Source organism: Lithobates pipiens, unplaced genomic scaffold, assembly GCF_037356315.1.
Source record: "Lithobates pipiens isolate NorthernLeopardFrog02 unplaced genomic scaffold, aLitPip1_a1.2 Scaffold_16, whole genome shotgun sequence".
NCBI classification, from domain to species: Eukaryota; Metazoa; Chordata; class Amphibia; order Anura; family Ranidae; genus Lithobates; species Lithobates pipiens.
In genome coordinates this window covers 552133051-552156494 of record NW_027507748.1, presented here as the reverse complement: position 1 = coordinate 552156494, position 23444 = coordinate 552133051, and the positions used below count along the sequence as shown (strand labels likewise).

The 23444-nt window shown below is 45.9% G+C and overlaps 1 protein-coding gene across 4 annotated transcripts in view; it reads left to right on the top strand.

Annotated features, from left to right (window-relative positions):
- The first annotated feature begins 11644 nt into the window (after window positions 1–11644).
- The window catches only part of TIMELESS (timeless circadian regulator), a 166659-nt gene continuing 154859 nt past the window's right edge, over window positions 11645–23444 (top strand). For 2 of the 4 annotated variants that reach the window (XM_077483459.1, XM_077483455.1), the window contains exon 1: window positions 11652–11793. The gene's annotated coding sequence lies outside the window, so the exon portion shown is untranslated. Of the gene's footprint in view, window positions 11794–23444 lie in introns of all 4 variants that reach the window. The other 2 variants (XM_077483456.1, XM_077483457.1) reach the window with 2 other exon arrangements.

The following is a 23444-nucleotide window of genomic DNA, read 5'->3' as shown; positions in this document are numbered from 1 at the left end:
TGGCCTTGCGACTCAACATGTCAAATCGCATGGCTAAAATCAGCACAACACCACTTTGTGGTGCTACATGGATTACCAAAGGCAGTATATGTACTACACCTGGCAGGGGTTCAATTTGTATTTCTACTATGTAGCCCAACAAATTCAAACCATCAATTTTCACTGCTGCCTTTCTGATAAGGCAGTAATACAGGACACAAAACCTCACAGACCTTAATGCTGTATAAATTGATGTGCAACAATAAAACACTATGAATAGAGATAGCACATCCATATTGAAATGATTTGTCATGCGACTCAACATGTCAAATCGCATGTTTAAACTCGGCAGCCATTGCTGTTAATAGCACTGTCTGAATCAGCACAGCGCCACGCAAATCAGGATCATCAGACTTCACTGCTGCCTTTCTGATAAGTAACCAACAAGGCAGTAAAACAGGACACAAAGCCCCAAAGACAGACCTCAATCTTGTGTATGTCTGATGTGCAGCAATATAACCATTATGAGCAGAGATGTCACCAGACACAATGATGTGCATTTCTGCTGTGCAACACAAAACCAGAAAGTACAGACCACCTTCACTGTTGTATTTTTCTGATCTGTAGCCAAACAAAGCAGTACCTTTAGTATATAAAGGACAGCAAACAAGCTTCAGTGCAGTGCATTTCTGATGTACAGCAATATAGCCCTTATAAGCAGAGATGTCACAAATCTCAATGTGTATTTCTGCTGTGCCACAAAAACATCCCAGCAAGCACAAACCTTCACTACTGAGGTCTACTGGTGTGCAGCCAATGAGGAGTCATGGTCTATCCCTTTATGAAATAACCAACAGGCAATTTATTTCATAGGCATAGCCTGGGCTGTAGATACTAAGCCTTCACCACCAGAGAAGGAACAGATCCTAAAATGGTTGGACACCCTACTATTAGTAGTAGTTGTTGTCCTACCTTACCTCCATAGACTGAGCAAACGCTAGCCAGCACATATCCAGGTGGTGCTGATTAGCAACTAAAGTCTCAATGAGCCCAGCCCTAGAGACCAATTTAAGACCTCTCTAGAAGAGGTGGTTACCAGTTTAGCCTGGGAGGTAAATAGCTATTTGCAGGCTTCAAACAATTAATTATGTAGCTCTTGCATAGGTTTGCACAGAAAATCCTCAATTAAAAGGATGTAGGGAGCGATCTATGGTGAATCGCCTTTAGATCTGCCACTGCGTGGATTGTAGCCCAAACCAATAAAAAAAGTTTCTTCTTACATCCTACACTATAATATAAACACAGTGTAAAGGTGGAGTGGGAGGTTGGAGCTTATGAAAGTTAACTATAGCAGGCAACCCCCAAAAGGAGGATCTGTGACAAGGGAACCCCTACTGTGCCACACAGTAGCTTGGTCTCTGCCCATCCTTGAATGTTAGGTCAGCTTTTAAACATTGTGAAGCAACTTCAGATTCCTAGCAGCTGGGCTAATAGGGCCGGTAACCTAGTGCACCTGCTGACCAGGGGAGCTTCTGAATCCACCAACCACTGCCCAATTAATAACCTGTTCAGTGGTATACCTGGCCTGTAAGTAACTTTGTATCTACCAGGTCCCCTCTGTACGCTATATTCATCCCTACTAATGTACCACAACTGGGCATGTAGGGAGAGGTTGGCAACCTACTGCTGCAATAACCACAGTGTCTCTGCTGTAAGAGGGAGCTGTGGCTGGTGGTTTTAGCAGTGGCGTCTGCGCTATTTGTATCCCGACCCCAGGTTCTGCACTGCACCAGTCAGTATATACACGGGGAAGGGGGAGCAATGGCCTACCTACCTCTTTCTCATCTGAGGTGGTTTAGGCACACTCATTCCTCTGCACCACCTGTCCACCATACAGCTTCTCTGATGTAAGAGGGAGCTGCGGCTGGTGTTTTTAGCAGAAGCTTAAGGGCTATTTGAATCCAGACCCCAGGTGAGATCTCAAATGCCCAGGAACCCTCTGGCTGGAATTGGGGATTTTGCAGCTAAATTCCCACGGCAAAAGGAAAGTAAAGTACTCACCGTTGTCGTCTTCCTCTTTTTGCCAGGTTAGGCTGTGTCCTGCACTGTACCAGTCAGTCTATATACATGGGGGGGGGGGGGCAATGCCTTCCATTCCTCATTCCCATCTTCATATCTGAGGTGGTTAAGGCAGACATCCACCGTAGTAAACTGGTGCCTCCTCGCTCTAGAGAAAGGAGGATGTGGGCGCCTGCTCCTACTGACTCTCAGCCTTCCCTCCTGGGTAAGAACGCCGCTGCCATTTTCTCAAAGTTTGAAAATGACGCGGGTGCTTGTTGCCACGCCCTCTCCGGCAGCCCACGCGAGCTACCGGGGACCCAGGAGTCGGGGACAAGCCCCCTGGAAAGAACCGATGGCCAGCACCCCCGTCTGAACAGCCACCTGTACAGGTAAGGAGGGGGAGACAGGATAATGGCCCCTGAAGTTCTGGGTACACCACTGTACCCAGGGTCCTTCAGCTCTCAGGGGGGCTCTTCCAATTTCTGCTGCCCGCCCTGAGGAAAAGATAGGGGAACCCCCCAGGAAGGACAAGAATATCCTACCAGACCCAGAGGCTTCCCAGGCTTGTGGTCCGGCTCCCAGGGGGAGACCACCAGCCCCAGGCTTCGGGTCATTTGGAAAAAAACAAACAGTTTCGCTGTGTAGGGAGAAACACAATCAAAAACTGAGGATCAAGGGGAAGGGTGGGGACTTAAAACAGCTGTCGATTGATTGTGTTTCCTGTAGGGAGGAGCCTCTCATCTCTCAGGTGTGCCGTCCTGGAAGATGACTTGAGAAAATTAACTCAACTCTAAATGCCTGTTGCTAGGGGCTCCCTCGTAGTCTGCCTCCTTCAGTGCCTGGGCTCCTGACGGCACTTCCCCTCGGCGCAGGAAGGACTAAGCTCCGCCCCCTCCCTCCTGTCAGTCATCTGGGACACACGATATGTCCCAGATGACTGCGCGGGCCAATCACGGCAGGGCGCTGCTTGCGCATGCGCAGCGGGTGCCCGGCTGTGAAGTCACAGCCGGGTGCCCACAGTTGCAATGCAGGCGCCGCAGAGAGGAGGGCGGAGCGGGGCTTTGTTCCCCCGCATCGCTGGACCCTGGGACAGGTAAGTGTCCGATTATTACAAGTCAGCAGCTGCAGTATTTGTAGCTGCTGTCTTTTTTAATTTTTTTTTTTTAATCAGGGAAACTCCTCTTTAAGAGGAGAGGGACCTTCTGGCTTATCTATGCTCAGTTCAAAAGGTCTGCATCTCTGAATGTATGGGAGGTGCATTCGTGCTATGGAATGGGCAGTTTTCACTTGTGAAAAGGCACCATCAGTGCTGAAAGATATATCCAGGTTTTAGAGCAGCATATGCTTCCATCCAAACTACATCTTTTATAGGGAAGGCCTTTCATATCGCAGAAAGACAATGCCAAACAGCATCTATGACAACAGCATGGCTTCATAGTTGAAGAGTATGGGCGGCATGGCTTGGTCATAGCGGAGTGAGGACGCTTGCCGATAGCGGGTCAGGAGCTCTAACAGTGACTGAAATGCCTTTGTAAATACAATCTTTACAGTGTCATGACATACCGATGGGCACGATTAACAGACTCTCCAGGAGAGAACATGATCTACAGACTCCCCGGAGGGAGCACATGGCAGACGAGAGCCCGTGAATACACCTTCCTCGGGTATGGCGGCTTCACAACGTCCTGTGCCCAGCTCCCTGGAGGGACTGCCATCGCTATTAAATCCATCGCCAAATGCCCCCAAGCACTTCTGGGTCCCCCACACAGCCTTCTCAAATAGACGTGGCTATCAGAGCCCTGCTCCGTGCACTACCCACAAAAGCAGACAGAGGCCCTGGTCATGCGGGTGGAGGAACAGCATTGGCGCGACTTCCAGGAACTCCTCTCTGTGGGTTACTATACTTGAAGGCAGACTAAGCAAAGAAGAATCTGAGACGAGTGCCCTGGAGCTTCATGTCATGCATCTGGAGAGAGAGAACATACAGCGGTTCAAGATCATCTGGCAGGTGTTCAGCTCCATGCAGAAGATTTGGAAAACAGGATCTGACGCAATAATTTACGTATCCGATGGTTGCCCGAGGCAACGGGCCCTGATAATCTCCAAGTCACCATCTAGGCGATCCTGCTTAGAATATTGGACACCTACTCCCCCGCCAGCCTGGAATTCGCCAGGTGCACAGAGCACTGGGTCCTAAGACAACTGACCAAGACCGACCTAGGGATGTAATCTGCGGCCTACACAGGTACACCCAGAAAAGAGAAGATCATCCGTGCTGCATGGGCAAAGGGCCAGATAGAATTTGATGGCGCTCAAATTTCCATCTTCCCGGATGTCTCTAGAGTCACCCTGCAAAGACGGGCCATGCTGAAACTGCTGCGCCGAGCAGCAATACCATACAGCTGGGGCTTCCCGCTGCATCCAACGGTCCCCGCAGGAGTAATGCATCCTTCACTTTAAGGCGCCACTCGGATCTCTCTGACCCATTTGCCTTTCTGGACATGGAGTCCACACATCTTCCTGACTGGCTGAGCCCTCTACCATACAGGGATAATGGTTATCTGCCTCGGGTGCCCAGGCCGGGTCCACCCCGCCGCTCCGTCAGACCTGGGAGAGGAGACCAGATGCTGACACGGGTGCAGGACCCAGAAAAGTGAAACCCAGAGAGCAATTATGGCACGTAAGTGAAACATAAATGAGACTGGACCAATACATGGACATATGCTGCCATTGCCGCCTTCGTTAGGGGAGAAACCCAGGGACTATCTGAAAGCCTTAAAAAAAAAATCCCACATTCCCTGCCAGCAGCTCAGCCCCACCTCCTTTCCTTGGAATTGTTAATCAACCCCTTCTTCCCTGTCCCTTGAAGGGTATCGGACACCCCCATATCACGACACGGAAATATGGAAGGAGACCAGAATCCATACAAAGAAACCAGCCAGCAGATAGAGTATTGGTATCGGTTGAGTTTGGGGCCCAAAAAATATAGCCTCTTGCACGCCTGCCAAGCACAAGTCTGAAAAAACGCGGATCCACACTCAAACTTCCACTAACTTTAGATTAGAAGGAGCCCAAAGGGCGCATGAAAAGGCTCCTCGAATCAGCTTATACAGCTTCCAGGAGATGATTCTCTCAATCTGTCTTGGTGGGAGCAACCGGAACATCTGCAGGGAGGGAAGGTCTGGGCACAGCATTCCCCAATAAAAAGGACCACAGATGCCAGCCTGTGAGGTTGGGGAGCTCACTTCAGAGGACTGGCAGGCCCAAGGAGCCTGGCTGCTAGAGGAGGCAGTCCAGTCAAACTTCAGAGAACTTTTAGTGGTGGTGAAGGCTTTAGTAGCTCTGGAACCGAGGGTCTATCCAAAGGACCTGTTGATTTTTTCAGACAATGCCACAACGTTGGTATACTTCAACAAGCAGGGGGGCACTCCCTCAGAAAATAACAGTCTTCTACTATTAAGCCAGCAAATACTAACCTGGGCGGAGAACAATGTTTCTGCGATTAGGACGGTTCACATCAATGGGACTGCAGATGTCCTGGCAGATTATCTGAGCAGAGTAAGTATCAGCTGCAGTAACTGGGAACTGAACCAAGAGACTTTCCAAGTGGATCTTTTTGTATCCAGTCTCAACAGGAAGCTTCCAGCTTTTTTTTTTTTTATCCCTGGAGAGAGGGACGGAGTCTTTTAGGGACAGATGCGCTCTTTCCCATGGAATTTCACTCTAGCAAATGCCTTCCAGCCATTTCCACTGTTGCCTCTGGTAGTCCGGAAGATTGTTCAAGAACAGGCAGAGGTAATCCCGATTGCCCCTTGGTGGCCCAGGAGTTGGTTTTCTGCACTGTCGATAGATCCCCTCCTGGCCCCTGCCAGAGCAAAGGTACCTTCTCTGTCAAGGGCCAGTACTGCATCGAAAACCTCAGACTTACCGTTTGACAGCCTGGAGGCTGAGTGGCACATCCTACAACTAGAAGGATGTTTAATTAGAGTTGAGACAGTTGTAAGTTAGTCACAAGAAAGATATTAAAGTTTGGAAGACTTGTTTTCTGGCAAAAGAATGCAGGAGTGGATTTATTTTCTATCCCCTGTATACTGGATTTTTTACAGAAGGGGTGGAAAAGGGGCTGCCAGTACCTTTAGGGTTCAGGTTGCTGCCCTGTCTCTGTTCATGGAAAGATTTGCTGAGGATCCTTTGATTATAAGGCAGGGCTCGACAAAACCCGGGCGCCAGGTCGCATTTGCGACTAGAAATGGCGGCCTCGCGCCTGGGGCATCACAGCTGGGGGTATCCTGTCACCGCGGACCCCCCCGGCGTGATCGCGTCGGGCCGCGCCGCCGGCGGCCGGTAATTGAGCCCCGGCTTTGAGGCCTTCTACGATCCTATGGTTCCTTCTGGAATCTGGCACCCTCTTGTGGTGGCCGTTGGAATTACAACCAGCAATGCTAATAGGCTGGCAGGCCTATTAGCATTCATCTCCTTCCCTTTACTCAGAACCCCCTAAACATTATATATACATTTTATTCTAACACCCTAGAGAATAAAATGGTGGTCGTTGCAATACTGTCTGTCACACTGTATTTGCACAGCGGACTTACAAGCGCACTTTTTTGGGGAAAATGTATTTAATAACAAAAAAAATAAGAAAACAGTAAAGTTAGCCCAATTTTTTTTTATATTGTGAAAGATAATGTTACGTCGAGTAAATCGATACCCAACATGACATACTTCAAAATTGCGCCCGCTCATGGAATGGCGACAAACTTTTACCCTTAAAAATCTCCTTAAAAATTCTACAGGTTGCACGTTTTAAGTTAGAGGAGGTCTGGGGCTAGAATTATTGCTCTCGCTCTACCGATCGCAGCGATACCTCACATGTGTGGTTTGAACACCGCTTTTATATATGCGTTCGCTTCTGCACGCAAGCTTGGCGGGACAGGGCGCGTTTAAAATAATTTATTTTTTTCTTATTTTAACTTTTATTTTTATTTTTTTCAATGTTCTTTTAAAAAAAAAAAAAAAAGTGTGTCACTTTTATTCCTATTACAAGGAATGTAAAAATCCCTTGTAATAGAAAAAAGCATGACAGGTCCTCTTGTATATGAGATCTGGGGTCAGAGAGACCTCACATCTCATATTTACACTAAAATGCAATTTAAAAAAAAAAAATTGTCATTTGAAAAAAATAAAAAAATAAAAAGTCCCTCTAAGAGCTATGGGCAATGACTTGGAGACAGGTGGGGGGCTGGGGGTTATCTTCTCCTCACTCGTCTCCATGTCAGGCCAGGGACAGGTCCAGATCGCCGTCACGGACCTGGCTTCTAACTTTTTTAGCTGGCTCCTAGATTCCAAGCAAATTTGTCAAGGTTCCTCTCAGCAAGAACTAGACGTACGCCCAAGGTTATTAGACAGCTCCCCCAACCCCCCCTCCCTCGGGATCTGACATTAGTATTGAATGCTTTTACCAGAGCTCCCTTTGAACCATTACATGAAGCCTCTTTAAAATGGATTACTTTAAAAGGTTGTCTCTCTTTTGGCCATAACTTTGGGGAGAACAATTTCTGGTTTGGAGCCCCTCTCTTGTAAAGACCCTTTGAAAATTTTAGACAACAGGGTAGTGATTAGTCCTGATCCTTTGTACTTACCCAGTCTCGTCCAATTTTCACAGATCCCGGGAAGTAGCACTTCCTAGTTTCTGTTCCTCCCCCCAGAAATTCAGAGGAAGAAAGATTTCATTTTTTGGATGTGAAAAGAGGTCTTCTACATTTAGAAGTGTCTAGTGAGTTTAGTAGCCCTAAAAAGGAGACCAAAGCATCCAGGGGTTCCATTGCCAGATGGATTAGAGAAGCTATTTGTGAAGCGTATAGGCTGTCAGGTCAAATCCGTCCTACCAGAGTTTGATCTCTGGCCTCTGGCCGGGAACATCATGGGAAGATATATCCAAAGCTGCTGTCTGGTCCTCCTCCTCATGCATTTGTTAAGCATTAGGCCTCATGCACACGGACGTTTTTACAGCCGCTTTTTTGAGCTTTTTTTGCAGCTTAAAAACGGCTGTCCATGTTAGTCTATGGCTTCATGCCCACCTAGGCGTTTTTGAGCTGCAAATGGCATAGGCGTTTTTAAGCTGTAAAAAAAAACCCAGGACCAGTGCGTTCCGTGGCGTGGAGCTAGAGCTGTAAAAACGCGAATCGCGCAAAAACGCGCAACATTTTCTTTGTTTTCTGAGTCCTATAGCCAAGAGATGTGTTTCTTAAAAAAAAGCTACTTAACGCTAAAAAACGCGCAAAAACGCCAATGCAAAACGCGGTAAAAATCACGTTTTTAAGGACGATTTTTCCAGGCGTCGGAGCTAGCTTTGCAGCCAGTTTTTTAAAACGTCCGTGTGCATGAACACTTAGAGTCCAGAGGCTCTCCAGCCAGGACCTCTGCTTTGGAAGGAAAGTGCTTCAGTCTGTTTTCCCTCCCTAAAGGTATAGAATCTTGCTTATCCTCTCAAGTAGCTGTTCTGAAAGATCAAGGGGGAAAAACCCCCATTAGACTTACCGGTAGCTATAGTTCCATGAATCTTCCAGGACAGTATCTATATTCTCACCCTATTCTTTATTCACTGGTCTCCTTATTTATCCTGGTGATGAGGTTTTAGTGAGATTCTGTTATTCCTCTGCCGAGTACACTTTTGGCGGAGGTTTACTTGATATTCAACAACTGAGGGTCAGATGAGAGGGAGGGACCTTTTAAATTGTGTCTGGTTTGCGTTTCCTGTAGAAGGTGGAGCTAATCATCTCTCAAGTAGCCGTCATGGAAAATTCATGGAAATACCGTTACCAGTAAGTCTAATGGGGGTTTTGCCGCACGCACACTTCCTCTTGGGAGCCTCGGTCTGGACCTTGTCCTGTGCTTTGGCCCGAAACCAGAAAACACAATACCAGCTGGATAAGATCTAGGCTGCCAATTCTCCTAAAACAAGTGCCTGAGAGAAGGAAAGGTGCCCTCTCACCTGAGACTACTCAGTCCCTGCAGAGAGGAGAGACTCCACAAGATTTGCAAGAAGGAAGCATACTCAAGCTTATCTGTGAGAAGCTGGTGTTACAGCCTGATTCCACTGTCTAAATTGCACTGCAGGAGGTTCTATCATGCTCACTGTGGCGTCCCCCACAACAAAAGAAGTTACTGCTCCAAGCACTCCCCGTCTCCAGGGTACACAACCGGTTCCAGGAAATATGTTACCCCCCCTCCCCCTTTCCAAAAGGAAACACCAATACTGAAGAGGATGCCTTGAGGACCGCCTTTTAAATAGTGGGAGGAGCTCCATGTCGCATGGAGCTGTCCTGGAAGACAAGCTGAGAAAGAAAAATTGGAGTCCCCCTGTAAATAATCGATCTATCAAACATTCCATTTTACCATTCTGGTAAATGAGCTGAAAAATTTCCAGAAGCAAGATCTCTGCACCCAAGAACACAGGTCCACCAAGCTACTGCGTACACAAGGAGGTTTGGGAAGCACCCCCATCTAAGTGCAGTTGATCCAAAACTATGTAAAAACCAGGATATAGAAAAAGATTGCACATCTACGTGAAGTGTTACAAACATGTATCCTAATGGAAAATCTCCAGCGCTTGACAGGGTCTTCACTGGGAGATGTCCATCTAGCTGTGGATAGGGGCAGGTCAGCCACAAGGTAGAGGCGACAGGAGTCTGATCATTAGGTGGAGGGATGCATGTCTGGTCAGCAGGTTGGGGTAACTTAGCTGATTGTGGCGCTGTAAAGGGTGGCAGGTCAACCAAGCAGCAAGAGTCAGTGGCTGACCTGCCACCAGAGCCCCCTTCATTACCGCTTATTAGTGTCCACCTGTGTTATAGGAGGAGTCCTTATACAGTCAGGTCCATAAATATTGGGACATCGACAATTCCAATCTTTTTGGCTTTATACACCACCACAAAGGATTTGAAATGAAACGAACAAGAGGTGCTTTAACTGCAGACTTTCAGCTTTAATTTAAGGGTATTTATTTGGTTTCAGTACCAGTCCAGCTGGGTTGCACTGGGTTCTCCTTGACCACAGGTGTCGCTGTCACCGCCGGCAAGAGTAGAAACGCAGTTTAGCTGGATGCATTGAATGCCACTTATCTCTCGAAACCAGCCCAGTGGGAGAGTTTTCTTGCTGTGCATTCTGGGGGGTGGTATTTAAGGTATCGACGCCATGTTGGCAGGGGATTACTTTCTGTCCGTTTGGTTCTGGTGGTACTCCTGACCCAGCCCCATGGCCCTCCTGGCCTGGGGTGTGGGACTATGCATCCTGCGTCTCAGGGCTGGCTGGCCCGAGGCAAAGCAAATGAAGGGATAGGCCCGAGCAAATTTGGGGGCATACTGATCCAAGGATGGCCGGTACGGTCTCATCAGAAGGGAGAGGCCCAGCAACTGAAGAACCCCAGGGGAGGACTCTTTCAGAAGACCGTGCTCAAGGCTGGTTTCTCTGAAGGAGCCTGGAGACTTAGTCGAAGGACGCAACCTGGATCAACATTCATACAGTATCGCCGGATCAGCTGAGAGAAACTGGTACCGTATGTCAGTTCTTTAAATTTATCCACATCCCTCAGTAACGCTCAAGTGTATCTCACAAGTCTGTGGCAGAGACTTTACCGAGCACCCCACCGGCTGCTAGGCCTAGTGAGAGAGATCTATCCGGGGGTTGTTGAATCCAGTTCTGAAACAGTTTTATCCTCTGGATTCTCTTAATAATTTCACCCGGCAATTTAAGTGCCTGAACTCACCCCTAACCCTCTATCCTCCATTAAGAGACTTTTTTCCTAAATAACCCAAAAAGAGGATTCGGTGTCTGTTTCAACATTCTTTGGGCCATTTACCACGGGATCCCCAAGACCGAGAAGCAAGCAGGTGAGGTAACGGTAAGCCCAAATCAAACCAGCAGCTCCTTCGGGGGTTAGTGCTACATGTATATAGCTGTCACATAAAAAATTATTTAAAAAAGCGCATCGGTACTTGTACTCAGTCTTAAAAAAGTGGCATCTGGAAAACCCTAGTTGGTACATTTCACAGGCAGCTGCAGACTATTCCTGAAGCCCCCGGTCTCTACAGAGATAAGATACAAGCCTTCTTTTTAGGGCTGCAGGAAGTAATCAATGGACTACAAGAGCAGGTGACAGCTCCAGTCAGACTCACACATGTGAGTTTAAGACCTAAAATGGTTAAAAGCTGAAAATTGTAGTACCTTGCCAGTACACCCTTACACACACCTTGCCTTCCCCCTCCATCTAAAGGGAGCGGGAGTAGGCCATGTCAGCCCCGTCTCCGGGAAGTTATGAGATGACTTTCCTCAGCTCAATCAGACTGTCAGACTACAAATTACCCGCCAACAACCGCCGGACATCTCAGAGCGGACTGGCTCATAAATCCAGTTGCGGTGGGGGGCGAAAAATCCTGGGTCTATACACACACACACTGATGATTTAGTTTATGGACACTATGAGCTCGGACGCGATATAGAATAAAGATATGAACGATCATTTAATGAAGCTGGCTTAAGAGTAGAAAAAAGTACTCCATAATAAAGTGTACACCGCCCCCCCCCCCGTGTAAGTTGGTAAGACCCGAGACTGGGCTGACACACGAGAGGCTGACTGAAGGTTCCCGCGCCAGTACGGGCTACCCCATTCTCTGAGGTTGTGGGGGGTGGCGCTGCAGTATGGAGATTGGAAGGTGAGGAGCTTGTGCCCTCGTGTGATAGACGGTGAGGCAGGTAAGTGGCTGTAGGCTCAGCACTAGGTATCAAGAACTCATTGGCTCACTGGAAACTCTGGAACTCCATGTCCCATCATGCACAGCACTCTGCTGTCTCTGTGTTGTGGATGGAGAGGACTGTGAGTGTCCCTGTTCTCTATGCTGTATAACAGAGGTAGGTAACCTGGGGCCCTCCAGCTGTTGTGGAACTACATTTCCCATGAGGTATTGCAAGGCTAATAGTTACGATTACTCCCAGAGGCATGATGGGACTTGTAGTTCTGCAACAGCTGGAGGACCCCAGATTGCCTACCCCTGCTGTATAGGACTGTACTGTGTCTTGTCTATGGGAGTACAATGTGCAGTGTATGCACTCCTTTCACACTGCTCTGTATTGTGTGTTATGGTCTCAATTCACGCTGTTGCGCACCTATGGAGGGGGGCTGTCGCGCGCCTATGGAGGGGGGCCTCCGGCGCTGTCGCGCGCCTGTGGAGGGGGCTTGCAGGTCCGACGGGAAAAAAGCTTTACAAGTGTACCTAGCCTTAAAAGCCTCCTCAGACATGGCTCCCACCAAGAAAATTTCCTATCAAACACTGTCCATCTCCTTCTCATAAACATTGCACACAGAACTCACAGGGAGGAGGATACATAAAGATTTTCTAACACCCTTTAGAATTAAAGAGGGATTCTACCAAAAAAAAAATATTAAAAGCCAGCAGCTATAAATACTACAGCTGCTGACTTTTAATAAATGGACACTCACCTGTCCCGGGGTCCAGCGATGCCGATCGATCGCTCGGCCCTCGGCTGCTGCCGCCACCATTCTAGGTGAGGGAATCGGGAAGTGAAGCGAACCCTGAAAGGTGTCAATTGTGACACCGGAGGGGGGGAGGGATCCGATCAGCGGAGGTTCCACTTTAGGGTGGAATCCCGCTTTAAGTTGAGTGGCAAAACAAAATTGTCAGTGACTGCATCTGATGTATCTGTCAGTGCTGGGCAGTGAGACCAGAGAGTCCATGCTGGTCACTCCTTCCACAGTGCACACTACCTCTCACCCTGGCCACTGCTCATATCATACTGACAGGCACATAGATGAGGAATTTTCTGGTGTGGTGGGTGGAAAGCTTGCCTGCTAGCAGTTTTTTCTTATAAGACTTTGGTACTTTAGTTGCATGTTAAAACTGCAAAGGCAGCAGCGTGGGGGGTGCATATGCCACACTCATGAAGCTTTGCATTTTGATGTTGCAAAAATTATCCCATCTGTCGCATTTGGCAAATATAAACAAGGCGCCCCACAACTGTGTACATTGCGCTGATGTGGGGTTTCAAGTATTAAAACGGGCAGTGAAGAGGAGATATGTATCCTAAACAATGCCAATGTGGATTGCTCTTCAGTAGATAACATAAGTGTAAATGAGGCCCTACTCCTTGTGGATGAAAATATACAGAGGAGGCTTCAGTGAATACATGATCAGCCTCCATGCTTGGGGCACGCTCAAAAGAGTACATCCAGCAGAAACCATGCTCCCCCCCCCCCCCCCCATCGAGGAGGTTACTTGGGGGCTGGTTATAGATACCATACAGAAGAAGGTATTCTTACCCTAGACATGAATCAGTTCCATTGTAGGACTAATTCAACTTATCAGGATATAGGAAAATTCCTTCATTCGGCTGCAGGAGATTTTTAGGGGAAATGTTGGCCTCCTTCAGGGCCGTCCCTTGCGTGCAGTTTTATTCAAAGACTGCTTCAAGACACCATCCTGTCGGTCTGGAATAAAGAGGATTCAGGCCTTGTTTTTTTCCAATACGCTTGACTCCCAACATAGGTCAGAGCCTAAATTGGTGGTTATCCAGCAGAAGGGAAAATCTTTATCCCGCAAGGTATTGACAACAGATGCCAGCCTTCCAGGCTGGCGAGCAGCCCTGGAAGAAGATTCTGTCCAGGGGAGATGGTTCGGGTTAGAGGACCTTGCCTATCAACTTTGTTGGAAGTTTCAGGCAGTACATCTGGCCATAGAATCTTGGCGGTCAGATTACCGGACTGTCCTGACAGGTTTCAGTCTGACAGAGCCACGGCGGTGGTTTACATCGATCACCAGGGGAGGCACGAGAAGTCGTGCAGCCCAAAATAAAATAAAAAAAGAGGTAAATTATGTTCTAGCTTTGGCAGAACACAACGCTCCTTGCCTATCGGTAATTTTAATATTTCAGACGTACTACTTGAGACGTCAACAACTATTTCCAGGAGAATGATCTCTTCACCCCAACATCTTCCTAGCAATATGTCAGATGGGGTACTCCGGACATGGACTTGTTTGCGTCCAGATTCATTAATAAGGTCGACAACTTTATGTCAAACAAGGGGTCCGCTAGCAGGCGGAACAGACACAGTCTTCCCAAGGGAACAGTTTTCACTGATCTATGCATTTCCTCCAGCTCTGCTACTTCCGCGCCTTCTCTGCAGGATTAATCAGGAACAGAAGGAGGTGATTCTGGTGGCCCCAGCCGGGTTACAGAAGATCTTAATTTATCGAGATCATAAAGAGGGCAGTAGAGAAGTCCTTTGGACTCTGCCATTATAGCCAGACCTTCTTGCAAAGGTCCGGTATTTCATCCTACTTTACGGACAAGGAGTTTAACAGATTTGTGGGTGATCTCCTTCAGTAGTGTCTACTTTTACTAATGCCAGGAAGCCGGCTTCCAGAATCACTTACTATAGAATCTGGAAGGCATAGGTTTCTTGGTATGGATTCAGGGGTTGGCACCCCAGGAAGTATGTCAATAGGCAGGATTCCTGCATATGGGATCTGAAATGAAGCTGGCCTTGACTTTTATCAAGAGCCAGATCCAGGCCGTGTCGATGTCTTTTCCTATGGCCTCTTGCTTCCCACTCTTGGTGCGTAACTTATTCAGGGGGTAACATGGTTTATCCCCCTATCAAGGCACCTTTTAAATCCATAGGATTTAAAATAGGTCTTTTTCTCTTTGCTGAATCAGCCGTTTGAACCTTACGAGAAATTCTCTTGGTTCTTTGACAAGAAAGAGAATCTTTTTTGCTTGCCATTTCTTCTGCTAGAAGAGTATTGGAACTAACGGCTCTGTCTTGTAAGAGCCATATTTCATCCAGATTTCTTACCAAAAGTGGGAACAGGTTTTCATTTAAACAAAGATATTATTCTTCCTTCTTTCTCCCCAGAAGCCTTAATCTGGGGAAGAGAAAGCACTACAGTCTCTTGATGTAGTAAGAGCGATCAGAATCTAATTAAAGGCAACCGCTCAGGTTCTCAAAACACAGGTTTTGTTTGTACTGCCAGAGGGTCCAAGATATGGCCAGGCAGCGTCTAGATCCACTATTTTCCAAATGGGTTTGTCAAGTGATTGATCAAGCTTCAGCTTAAAGGAGAAAATTCTTCCTTCTCATATTAAGAGCACACTCATCCAGGGCGATTGGTGCCTCTTAGGTGGTGCATCATTGGGCCTCTACGGTCTGTGGGACCGCAACTTGGTCTTCGGTGCAGGCGTTTATCAGATTTTATCAAATCAATATTAAAGATCATGATGATATTGCTTTTGGGCACAGCATACACTGCAGGCTGCAGGACGAGTCCTCTGACCTCCAGTTTCCTTGATTTTGTACCCCCTCAGTTGCCATTGCTATGGGACATCCCACATAGTTATTACTATGGCTATGTGCCCCCTGATGTAAGAAAGTAAAATAGGATTTTTAAAACCGCTTACCTGTAAAATCCTTTTCTTTGATGTACATCAGGGGAAACAGAGGTCCCTCCCTTCTTCTTATACACTTTGATTGCTTGGCTACAAAACTGAGGACTCCCAGTAATGGGAGGGGTTATATGGGGGAAGTTCACGCCTTAAGGGGCGTGTCAGTGTCCAGCACCTGATACATCGATATAACCCAAGTAGTTATTACTATGACTCTGTGTCCCTTGATGTACATTAAAAAAAAGGATTTTTACAGGTAAGCTGTTTTAAAAATCCTATTTTTTGGTAAACTGATTCAGTGAATCCAAACTCTGCAAGCTGAGATAAAACGTACTGCATTGATACATTCACACAATTTCACAGTAATGATGAGATAAAACAAATTTCAGGAGTAATCCTTTATCCCATTGTTTTGCAAATCTATGTACACCACAAACTGTAGTGAATCAGTTTTACCAACCTGAAAGCTTATTGTTCTAAACAGGAAACCTTCTTCATTTTGTTTGCAAATATTAAAGATTATAACTACCAGTAAGAATAATTCCTTATTTCACCGCTTCCCGACCACCTCATGCAGATATACTGCGGCAGAAGGGCAACTTACAGGCAGATTAACATACCTGTATGTTGCCCTTTAAGAGGCGGCTTGTGGGCGCGCGGGGAGCTCCATCACCGTGATCGCGTTTCCCGCGGACTCTGTCCACGGGAATACTCGTGATCGTCTCACGGTGAGGAAGAACAGGGAGATGATGAGGTAAACATCTCCCTATCTGCCTGAGATTTGTTACTGATCACAGCTCCCTGTAATTGGCAACAGTGATCAGGGTAGTGTCACGAACTGCCCCCCCCCCACAGTTAGAATCACTCCCTAGGACACACTTAAGCCCTACAGCGCCACCTAGTGGTTAACCCCTTCACTGCCAGTCACATTTACACAGTAATCAATGCATTTTTAACTGCACTGATCGCGGTATAAATGTGACTGGTCCCAAAATCACACCAAAAAATGCCATAAAATGATCCCTTATTTTGTAGACGCTATAACTTTTGTGCAAACCAATCAATAAATGCTTATTGCGATTTTTACCAAAAATATGTAGAAGAATACATATTGGCCTAAACTGAGGGAAAAAAAAGTTTTTATATATTGTAGCAAAAAGTAAAAAATACTGCGCTTTAAAAAAAAAAATTCACTTTTTTTTGTTTATAGGGCAAAAAATAAAAACCACAAAGGTGATCAAATACTACCAAGAGAGCTCTATTTGTGGGAAAAAAATTACATACATTTTGTTTGGGAGCCATGTCGCACGACCGTGCAATTGTCAGTTAAAGCGACGCAGTGCAGAATTTAAAAAAAAACGCTCTGGTCTTTGGCCAGCCAAATAGTCCGGGGCTTAAGTGGTTAAAGAGCAACTGTCATTTCATGGCAGCGGTGGTTAGCGGGCATCCACTCACCTGCTGCCACCATGTCCCTCACCTTGTTGTGTCACTGCCCCATCGCCATCCGCCCTATTAAAGTGAATGGGACTGTCAGTGAGTCAACAGGGGGTCAGAAGAGAAGCCGCTGTGGGACAGCGATGACAGTTGCTCTTTAAAAATTATGATTTAAATCAAGCTTTTTTACTAGTGATTTAAATCAACATGATTTACAGTTGTTCTCATAAGTTTACATACCCTGGCAGAATTTATGATTTCTTGGCCATTTTTCAGAGAATGTGAATAACACAAAAACTTTTCTTTCACGCATTGTTAGTGTTTGGCTGAAGCCATTTAATATCAATCAACTGTTTTTTCTTTTTTTTTTAAATCATAATCACAACAGAAACTACCCAAATGGAGGATTTTGGCAAGAGATAAAGAGCCTCATCCACAAATACCACAAAAGACTTCAACCTGTTATTGATGTTAAAGGGGGCAATACACAATATTAAGAACTGGGATGTGTAAACTTTTGATCAGGGTCATTTGGGTAGTTTCTGTTGTGATTATGATTTAAAAAGAGTAAACACAGTTGATTGAAAATAAATGGCTTCAGCCAAACACTAACCATGAGTGTAAGGAAAGTTTTTGTGTTATTCATAGTCTCTAAAAAATGGCAAAGAAATCATTCTTCCTGGGTATGTAAACTCAAAAGCACAAAGTTTACAAAGAAAATCCACCCTGCTCCCCCCTGCTCTACCCCCGTACATAACATCAGGAGTCCTGGGTGAGAACATCCTGTTGAGATATGAATTCCCATTTTTGACTCCTTGTCACGGCCACCCTTGCTGGCTAAACTTTCTGTAGTTGTCTTCCAAGAGGACATTTTCCAACATAGGCCAAAGGACTGTATCAACCAGGCAGTAAAACTCAAGAAATATGATATTAAACCATGTTGCCTTCCAACAGTGCATCTGGAAAGTATTCGCAGTGTTTCGCTTTTTCCACATTTTGTTATGTTACAGCCTTTTTCCAAAATGGATTAAATTCGTTATTTTACTTACAAGTCTACAAATAATACCCCATAATGACAATGTGAAAGAAGTTTGAAATCTTTGCAAATTTATTTAAAATAAAAAAATAAAAATAAAAAAATCACATATGCATACGTATTCACAGCCTTTGTCCTGACATTCAAAATTGAGCTCAGGTGCATCCTGTTTCCATTGATCATCCTTGAGATATTTCTACAACTTGATTGGAGTCCACCTGTGATAAATTCAATTGATTTGATATGATTTGGAAAGGCACACACCTCCTCTCTATATAAGGTCCCACAGTTAGCAGTGCAAGTCAGAGCACAAACCAAACGATGAAGTCCAAGTAATTGTCTATAGACCTCTGAAACAGGATTGTATCGAGGCACATATCTGGGGAAGAGTACGGACAAATTTCTGCAGCATTGAAGGTCCCAATCAGCACAGTGGCCTCCATCATCTGTAAATGAAAGAAGTCTGGAACCAACAGGACTGTTCCTAGAGCGGGCTGCCTGGCCAAACTGAGCGATCAGGAGAGAAGGCCTTAATCGGGGAGGTGACCAAGAACCAGATGGTCACTCTGACAGAGCTCCAGAGGAGAACCTTCCAGAAGAACAACCATCTCTGCAGCACTCCACCAATCAGGCCTGTATGGTACAGTGGCCAGATGGAACTCATTTATCAGTAAAAGGCACATGACAGCCTGTCTGGAGTTTGCCAAAAGGCAACTGAAGGGCTCTCAGACCATGTGAAACAAAATTCTCTGGTCTGATGAAACACAGGTTGAACTCGTGGCAAGCGTCAGGTCTAGAGGAAACCAGACACCGCTCATTACCTGCCCAATACCATATTACAGTGAAGCATGGTGGTGACAGTATGCTGTGGGAATGTGTTTCAGTGGCAGGAACTGTGAGACTAGTCAGGATTGAGGGAAGGATGAATGCAGCAATGTACAGAGACATCCTTGATGAAAACCTGCTCCAGAGCGCTCTGGACCTCAGACTGGGCTGAAGGTTCATCTTCCAACAGGACAACGACCCTAAGCACACAGCCAAGATAACAAAGGAGTGGCTACGGTACAACTTTGTGAATGTTCTTAAGTGGCCCAGTCAGAGCCCAAACTTAAACCCAGTTGATCTCTGGAGAGACCTAAAAATGGCTGTGCAGCGACGCTCTTCCAACCTGATGGAACTTGAGAGGTCCTGCAAAGAATGGGAGAAACTGCCCAAAAATAAGTGTGCCAAGCTTGTAGCATCATACTCAAAGACTTGAGGCTGTAATTAGTGCAAAGGTGTGTCGACAAAGTTTTGAGCAAAGACTGTAAATACTTATGTACATGGGATTTTTTTTTTATAATTTTGCAAAGATTTCAAACAAACTTCTTTCACATTGTCATTATGGGGTATTTTTTGTCGCTTTTTGAGGAAAATAATGAATTTAATACATTTTGGAATAAGGCTGTAACCTAACATAAAATGTGGAAAAAGTGAAGTGATGTGAATGCTTTCCGGACGCACACTATATAAGTTGTATGGGACTACCACATTCACAATTATATGGACTCTAAAGCCTCATACACACGATCGGATTTTCCGATGGGAATTGGGTGATGACAGGCTGTTGGGAGAAAATGCGACCATTTGTACGTTCCATCGTACAATTGCATAATAGGTGAGGTTGAAAAAAGACACAAGTCCATCAAGTTCAACCTATGTGTGTGATTATATGTCAGTATTACATTGTATATCCCTGTATGTTGCGGTCGTTCAGGTGCTTATCTACTAGTTTTTTTAAACTATCAGTGCCCCCGCTGAGACCACCGCCTCTGGAAGGGAATTCCACATCCTTGCTGCTCTTACAGTAAAGAACCCTTTATGTAGTTTAAGGTTAAACCTCTTTTTTCTTCTAATTTTAATAAATGGCCACGAGTCTTGTTAAACTCCTTTCTGCGAAAAAGTTTTATCCCTATTGTGGGGTTACCAGTATGGTATTTGTATATTGAAATCATATCCTCCTCTCAAGCATCTCTTCTCCAGATAGAATAAGTTCAGTTCTCACAACCTTTCCTCATAACTAATATCATCCAGACCCTTTATTAGCTTTGTTGCCCTTCTTTGTATTCGCTCCATTTCCAGTACTTCCTTCCTGAGGACTGGTGCCCAGAACTGGACAGCATACTCTAGGTGCGGCCAGACCAGAGTTTCATAGAGCGGGAGAATTATCATTTTATCTCTGGAATTAATCCCCTTTTCTAGTGCATGCCAATATTCTGTTTGCTTTGTTAGCAGCAGCTTAGCATTGCATGCCATTGCTGAGCCTGTCATCTAATATACACTGGGGGTTCTCCCCCAGTGTATAGATTGCGTTCATATTTTTGCCACCCAAATGCATTATTTTACATTTTTCTACATTGAACCTCATCTGCCATGTAGTTGACCACCCCATTAAATTGTTTGGGTCTTTTTTTGCAAGGTTTCCACATCCTGCGGAGAAGTTATTGCCCCACTTGGCTTAGTATCATCCACAAATACAGATATTGAACTGTTTACCCTATCCTCCAGGTCGTTTATGACCAAATTAAATAGGATTGGTCCCAGGACAGAACCCTGGGCGACCCCCCCCCACTACCCACTCCTGATCATTCCGAGTACTCCCCATTTATCACCACCCTCTGCACTCGCCCTTGTAGCCAGTTTTCAATCTATGTATTCGCCCTATGGTCCATGACAACGGACCTTATTTTGTACAGTAAACGTTTATGGGGAACTGTGCCAAATGCTTTTGCAAAATTCAGATAAGGGCCTTCCTATATCTAGATGGCAACTCACCTCCTTATAGAAGGTTAATAGATTGGTTTGGCAAGAACGATTCTTCATGAATCCATGCTGATTACTGCTAATGATACTGTTCTGATTACTAAAATCTTGTATTTAGTCCCTTATCATCCCCTCCAATAAAAATTAGAAACAATTGTCTGGCAATTACTTGACCCTCGGGTGCAAGCCATCTGGCCCCGGTGATTTATTATGTTAAGTTTCCCAGGTCTAGTTTTAATTCTGTCCTTTGATAACCATGGTAGTGCTTCCTGTGATATGTCATGAGGATAAACACTGCAGTTTTGGTTACTGAAGCCTCCCCCCCCCCCCAATTCCCTTGTGAAGATTGAGGAGAATAATAATAATTTCATTACCTTTGCCATCTCCCCATTCTTTGTAAGCAGATGTCCTTCCTCATTCTCATTATGGGGCCAATATGGTCCGTCCTCCCTTTTTTACAGTTTACATACTTAAAGAATTTCTTGGGATTTTTTATTTTTTTTTGCTCTCTTCTTCTGTCTTTCATGTTCTATAAAGAATGAATGCTGATGATGATCCCTCAACCTTTTATTTTTTGAAGGCCTTCTGCTTTGCTTTTATATTGTCAGGGCTGGCTTAGCCCTTCCTCCTCTGGGCTGGCCACTCGGCTATCGGCTAATTGCCAGCTCTCTTCTCTTTCCACAGTTACCAGCTGTTCCCGATTGATGCTCGTCTGACCTGCCTATTTAAAGCCTTCCTGCTCACTTTTTCATTTACCTTTGCGTTGGTCACATCGCAAGGAACCATCTCCTGCTGTTTGTTTCAAGACTGGCTTGCTGACATCCCTCCTGACTTCTTGTCCTGCTTGCGGTTGCTCTCCTTGGATCCCTGACTTCTGGCCTGGCTGATTACCCGATCTGGTTGATGAACTTTGGACTGGCTGACTACCCGATCTGGCTACTGGACTCTGGCTATGCTCGACTACTCTTTGACGGGAGACCTTTACAGCCTGCCCATGTTACTCATGAGACGGTTCCGTTGTCCATGGCTGTAGAGGCTCTTCACCATGAGATAATCCAATTCCAAGTTATTTCCTCACCCAGATTTCCGCTGGTTATTTGTTATCCTTGGTTACAGAGGCACAACCCCTCTTTTGATTGGCTCCGTGCTGAGGTTCTCTCCTGGTCACCACAATGCAGTGAGACATGCTTCCTGAAGGTATCCAAGGTCCTGTGCACCGCTTCACTCCCCTCCTTGCCGGAGGAGTACCGTGAGTTTGGCGATGTCTTTGATAAAGGTCAGGCTGGTAGTTTGCCTCCACACCGGCCTTATGATTGTGCAATTGACCTTCAACCTGGTGCCATACCTCTTTGTGGCTGGGTTTACCCTTTGTCAGTCTAGGAGGATAAGGCCATGGAGTTGCTGACACACTTTCTCGAGGTTTCATCCGCAAGTCCTTGTCTCCTGCTGGTTTCTTCTTTGTGAAAAAGACCAGTGAACTGAGACCTTGTATAGATTATAGGGGTCTCAATCGTGTCACAATTAAGAATGCCTACCCGATTCCATTGATTACGGAGCTATTTGACCACCTCGAGGGAGCAACGGTTTTCACAAAGCTTAACCTGAGAGGGGCATACAATCTCGTGCGCATTAAGGAGGGTGACGAGTGGAAAACTGCGTTTAATACCAGAACAGGCCATTATGAATACCCGGTAATGCCTTTTGGCCATTGTAACGCCCCGGCAGTTTTCCAAGAATTTATTAACGATGTCCTCCGAGATTTGTTGCAATTGAGTATGTGGTGGTTTATCTCGATGATATCCTCATATTTTCCAAGTCCCTGGAGAGCCACCACACAGATGTCTGTCGTGTACTTCAGAAACTAAGAGAGAACAATCTATTGTAAACTGGAGAAGTGCGAGTTCCATTGTGAACAGGTTACATTCCTGGGCTATGTCATTTCCACTGCTGGTTTTTTGATGGACCTAGAGAAACTGTCGGCAGTCCTACAGTGGCCTCGACCTGTGGGTTTACGTCCTCTGCAGCGTTTCCTGGGCTTTGCCAACTACTATCGGAGGTTTATTCGTAGCTTCTCGTCTCTGGTCAAGCCTCTGACTGATATCACCAGAAAGGACGGTAACCCACAGAGTTTGTCTCCGGAGTCCATTAAGGCCTTTGAGACTCTCAAGTCTGCCTTTGTTTCTGCTCCTGTGTTGGCACATCCTGATCCTACGTTGCCTTTTATCATAGAAGTTGATGCTTCTGAGACTGGAGTTGACGCCCTTCTGTTTCAACGTCCTAACTCTGAGAGCGCTATGCATCACTGTGGCTACTTTTCCAAGAAATTGGTGACAGAGAGCTGTTGGCGATAATTTTAGCCCTGAAAGAATGGAGGCCTCTCCTTAAAGGTACCACTGTGCCCGTTCTTATTCTTACTGACCATAAGAATCTTATATTCTTGTCTGAGGCTAAGCGACTCTCTCCCAGAAGGGCGTGATGGGCTCTTTTCTTGTCGAGCTTTAATTACATTGTCTCATTCTTACCCGGTACTAAAAATGTAAGGGCTGATGCCTTGTCATGACAATTTTCCTCCTTCCAAGTCGGAGTCGGTTCCGGTTCCTATGATTCCTCCTGATCGTATCTTGGCTACGGTTCGCACCAGTCTTCTCCTTTGGGTGACAAAATTCTTGCTGCT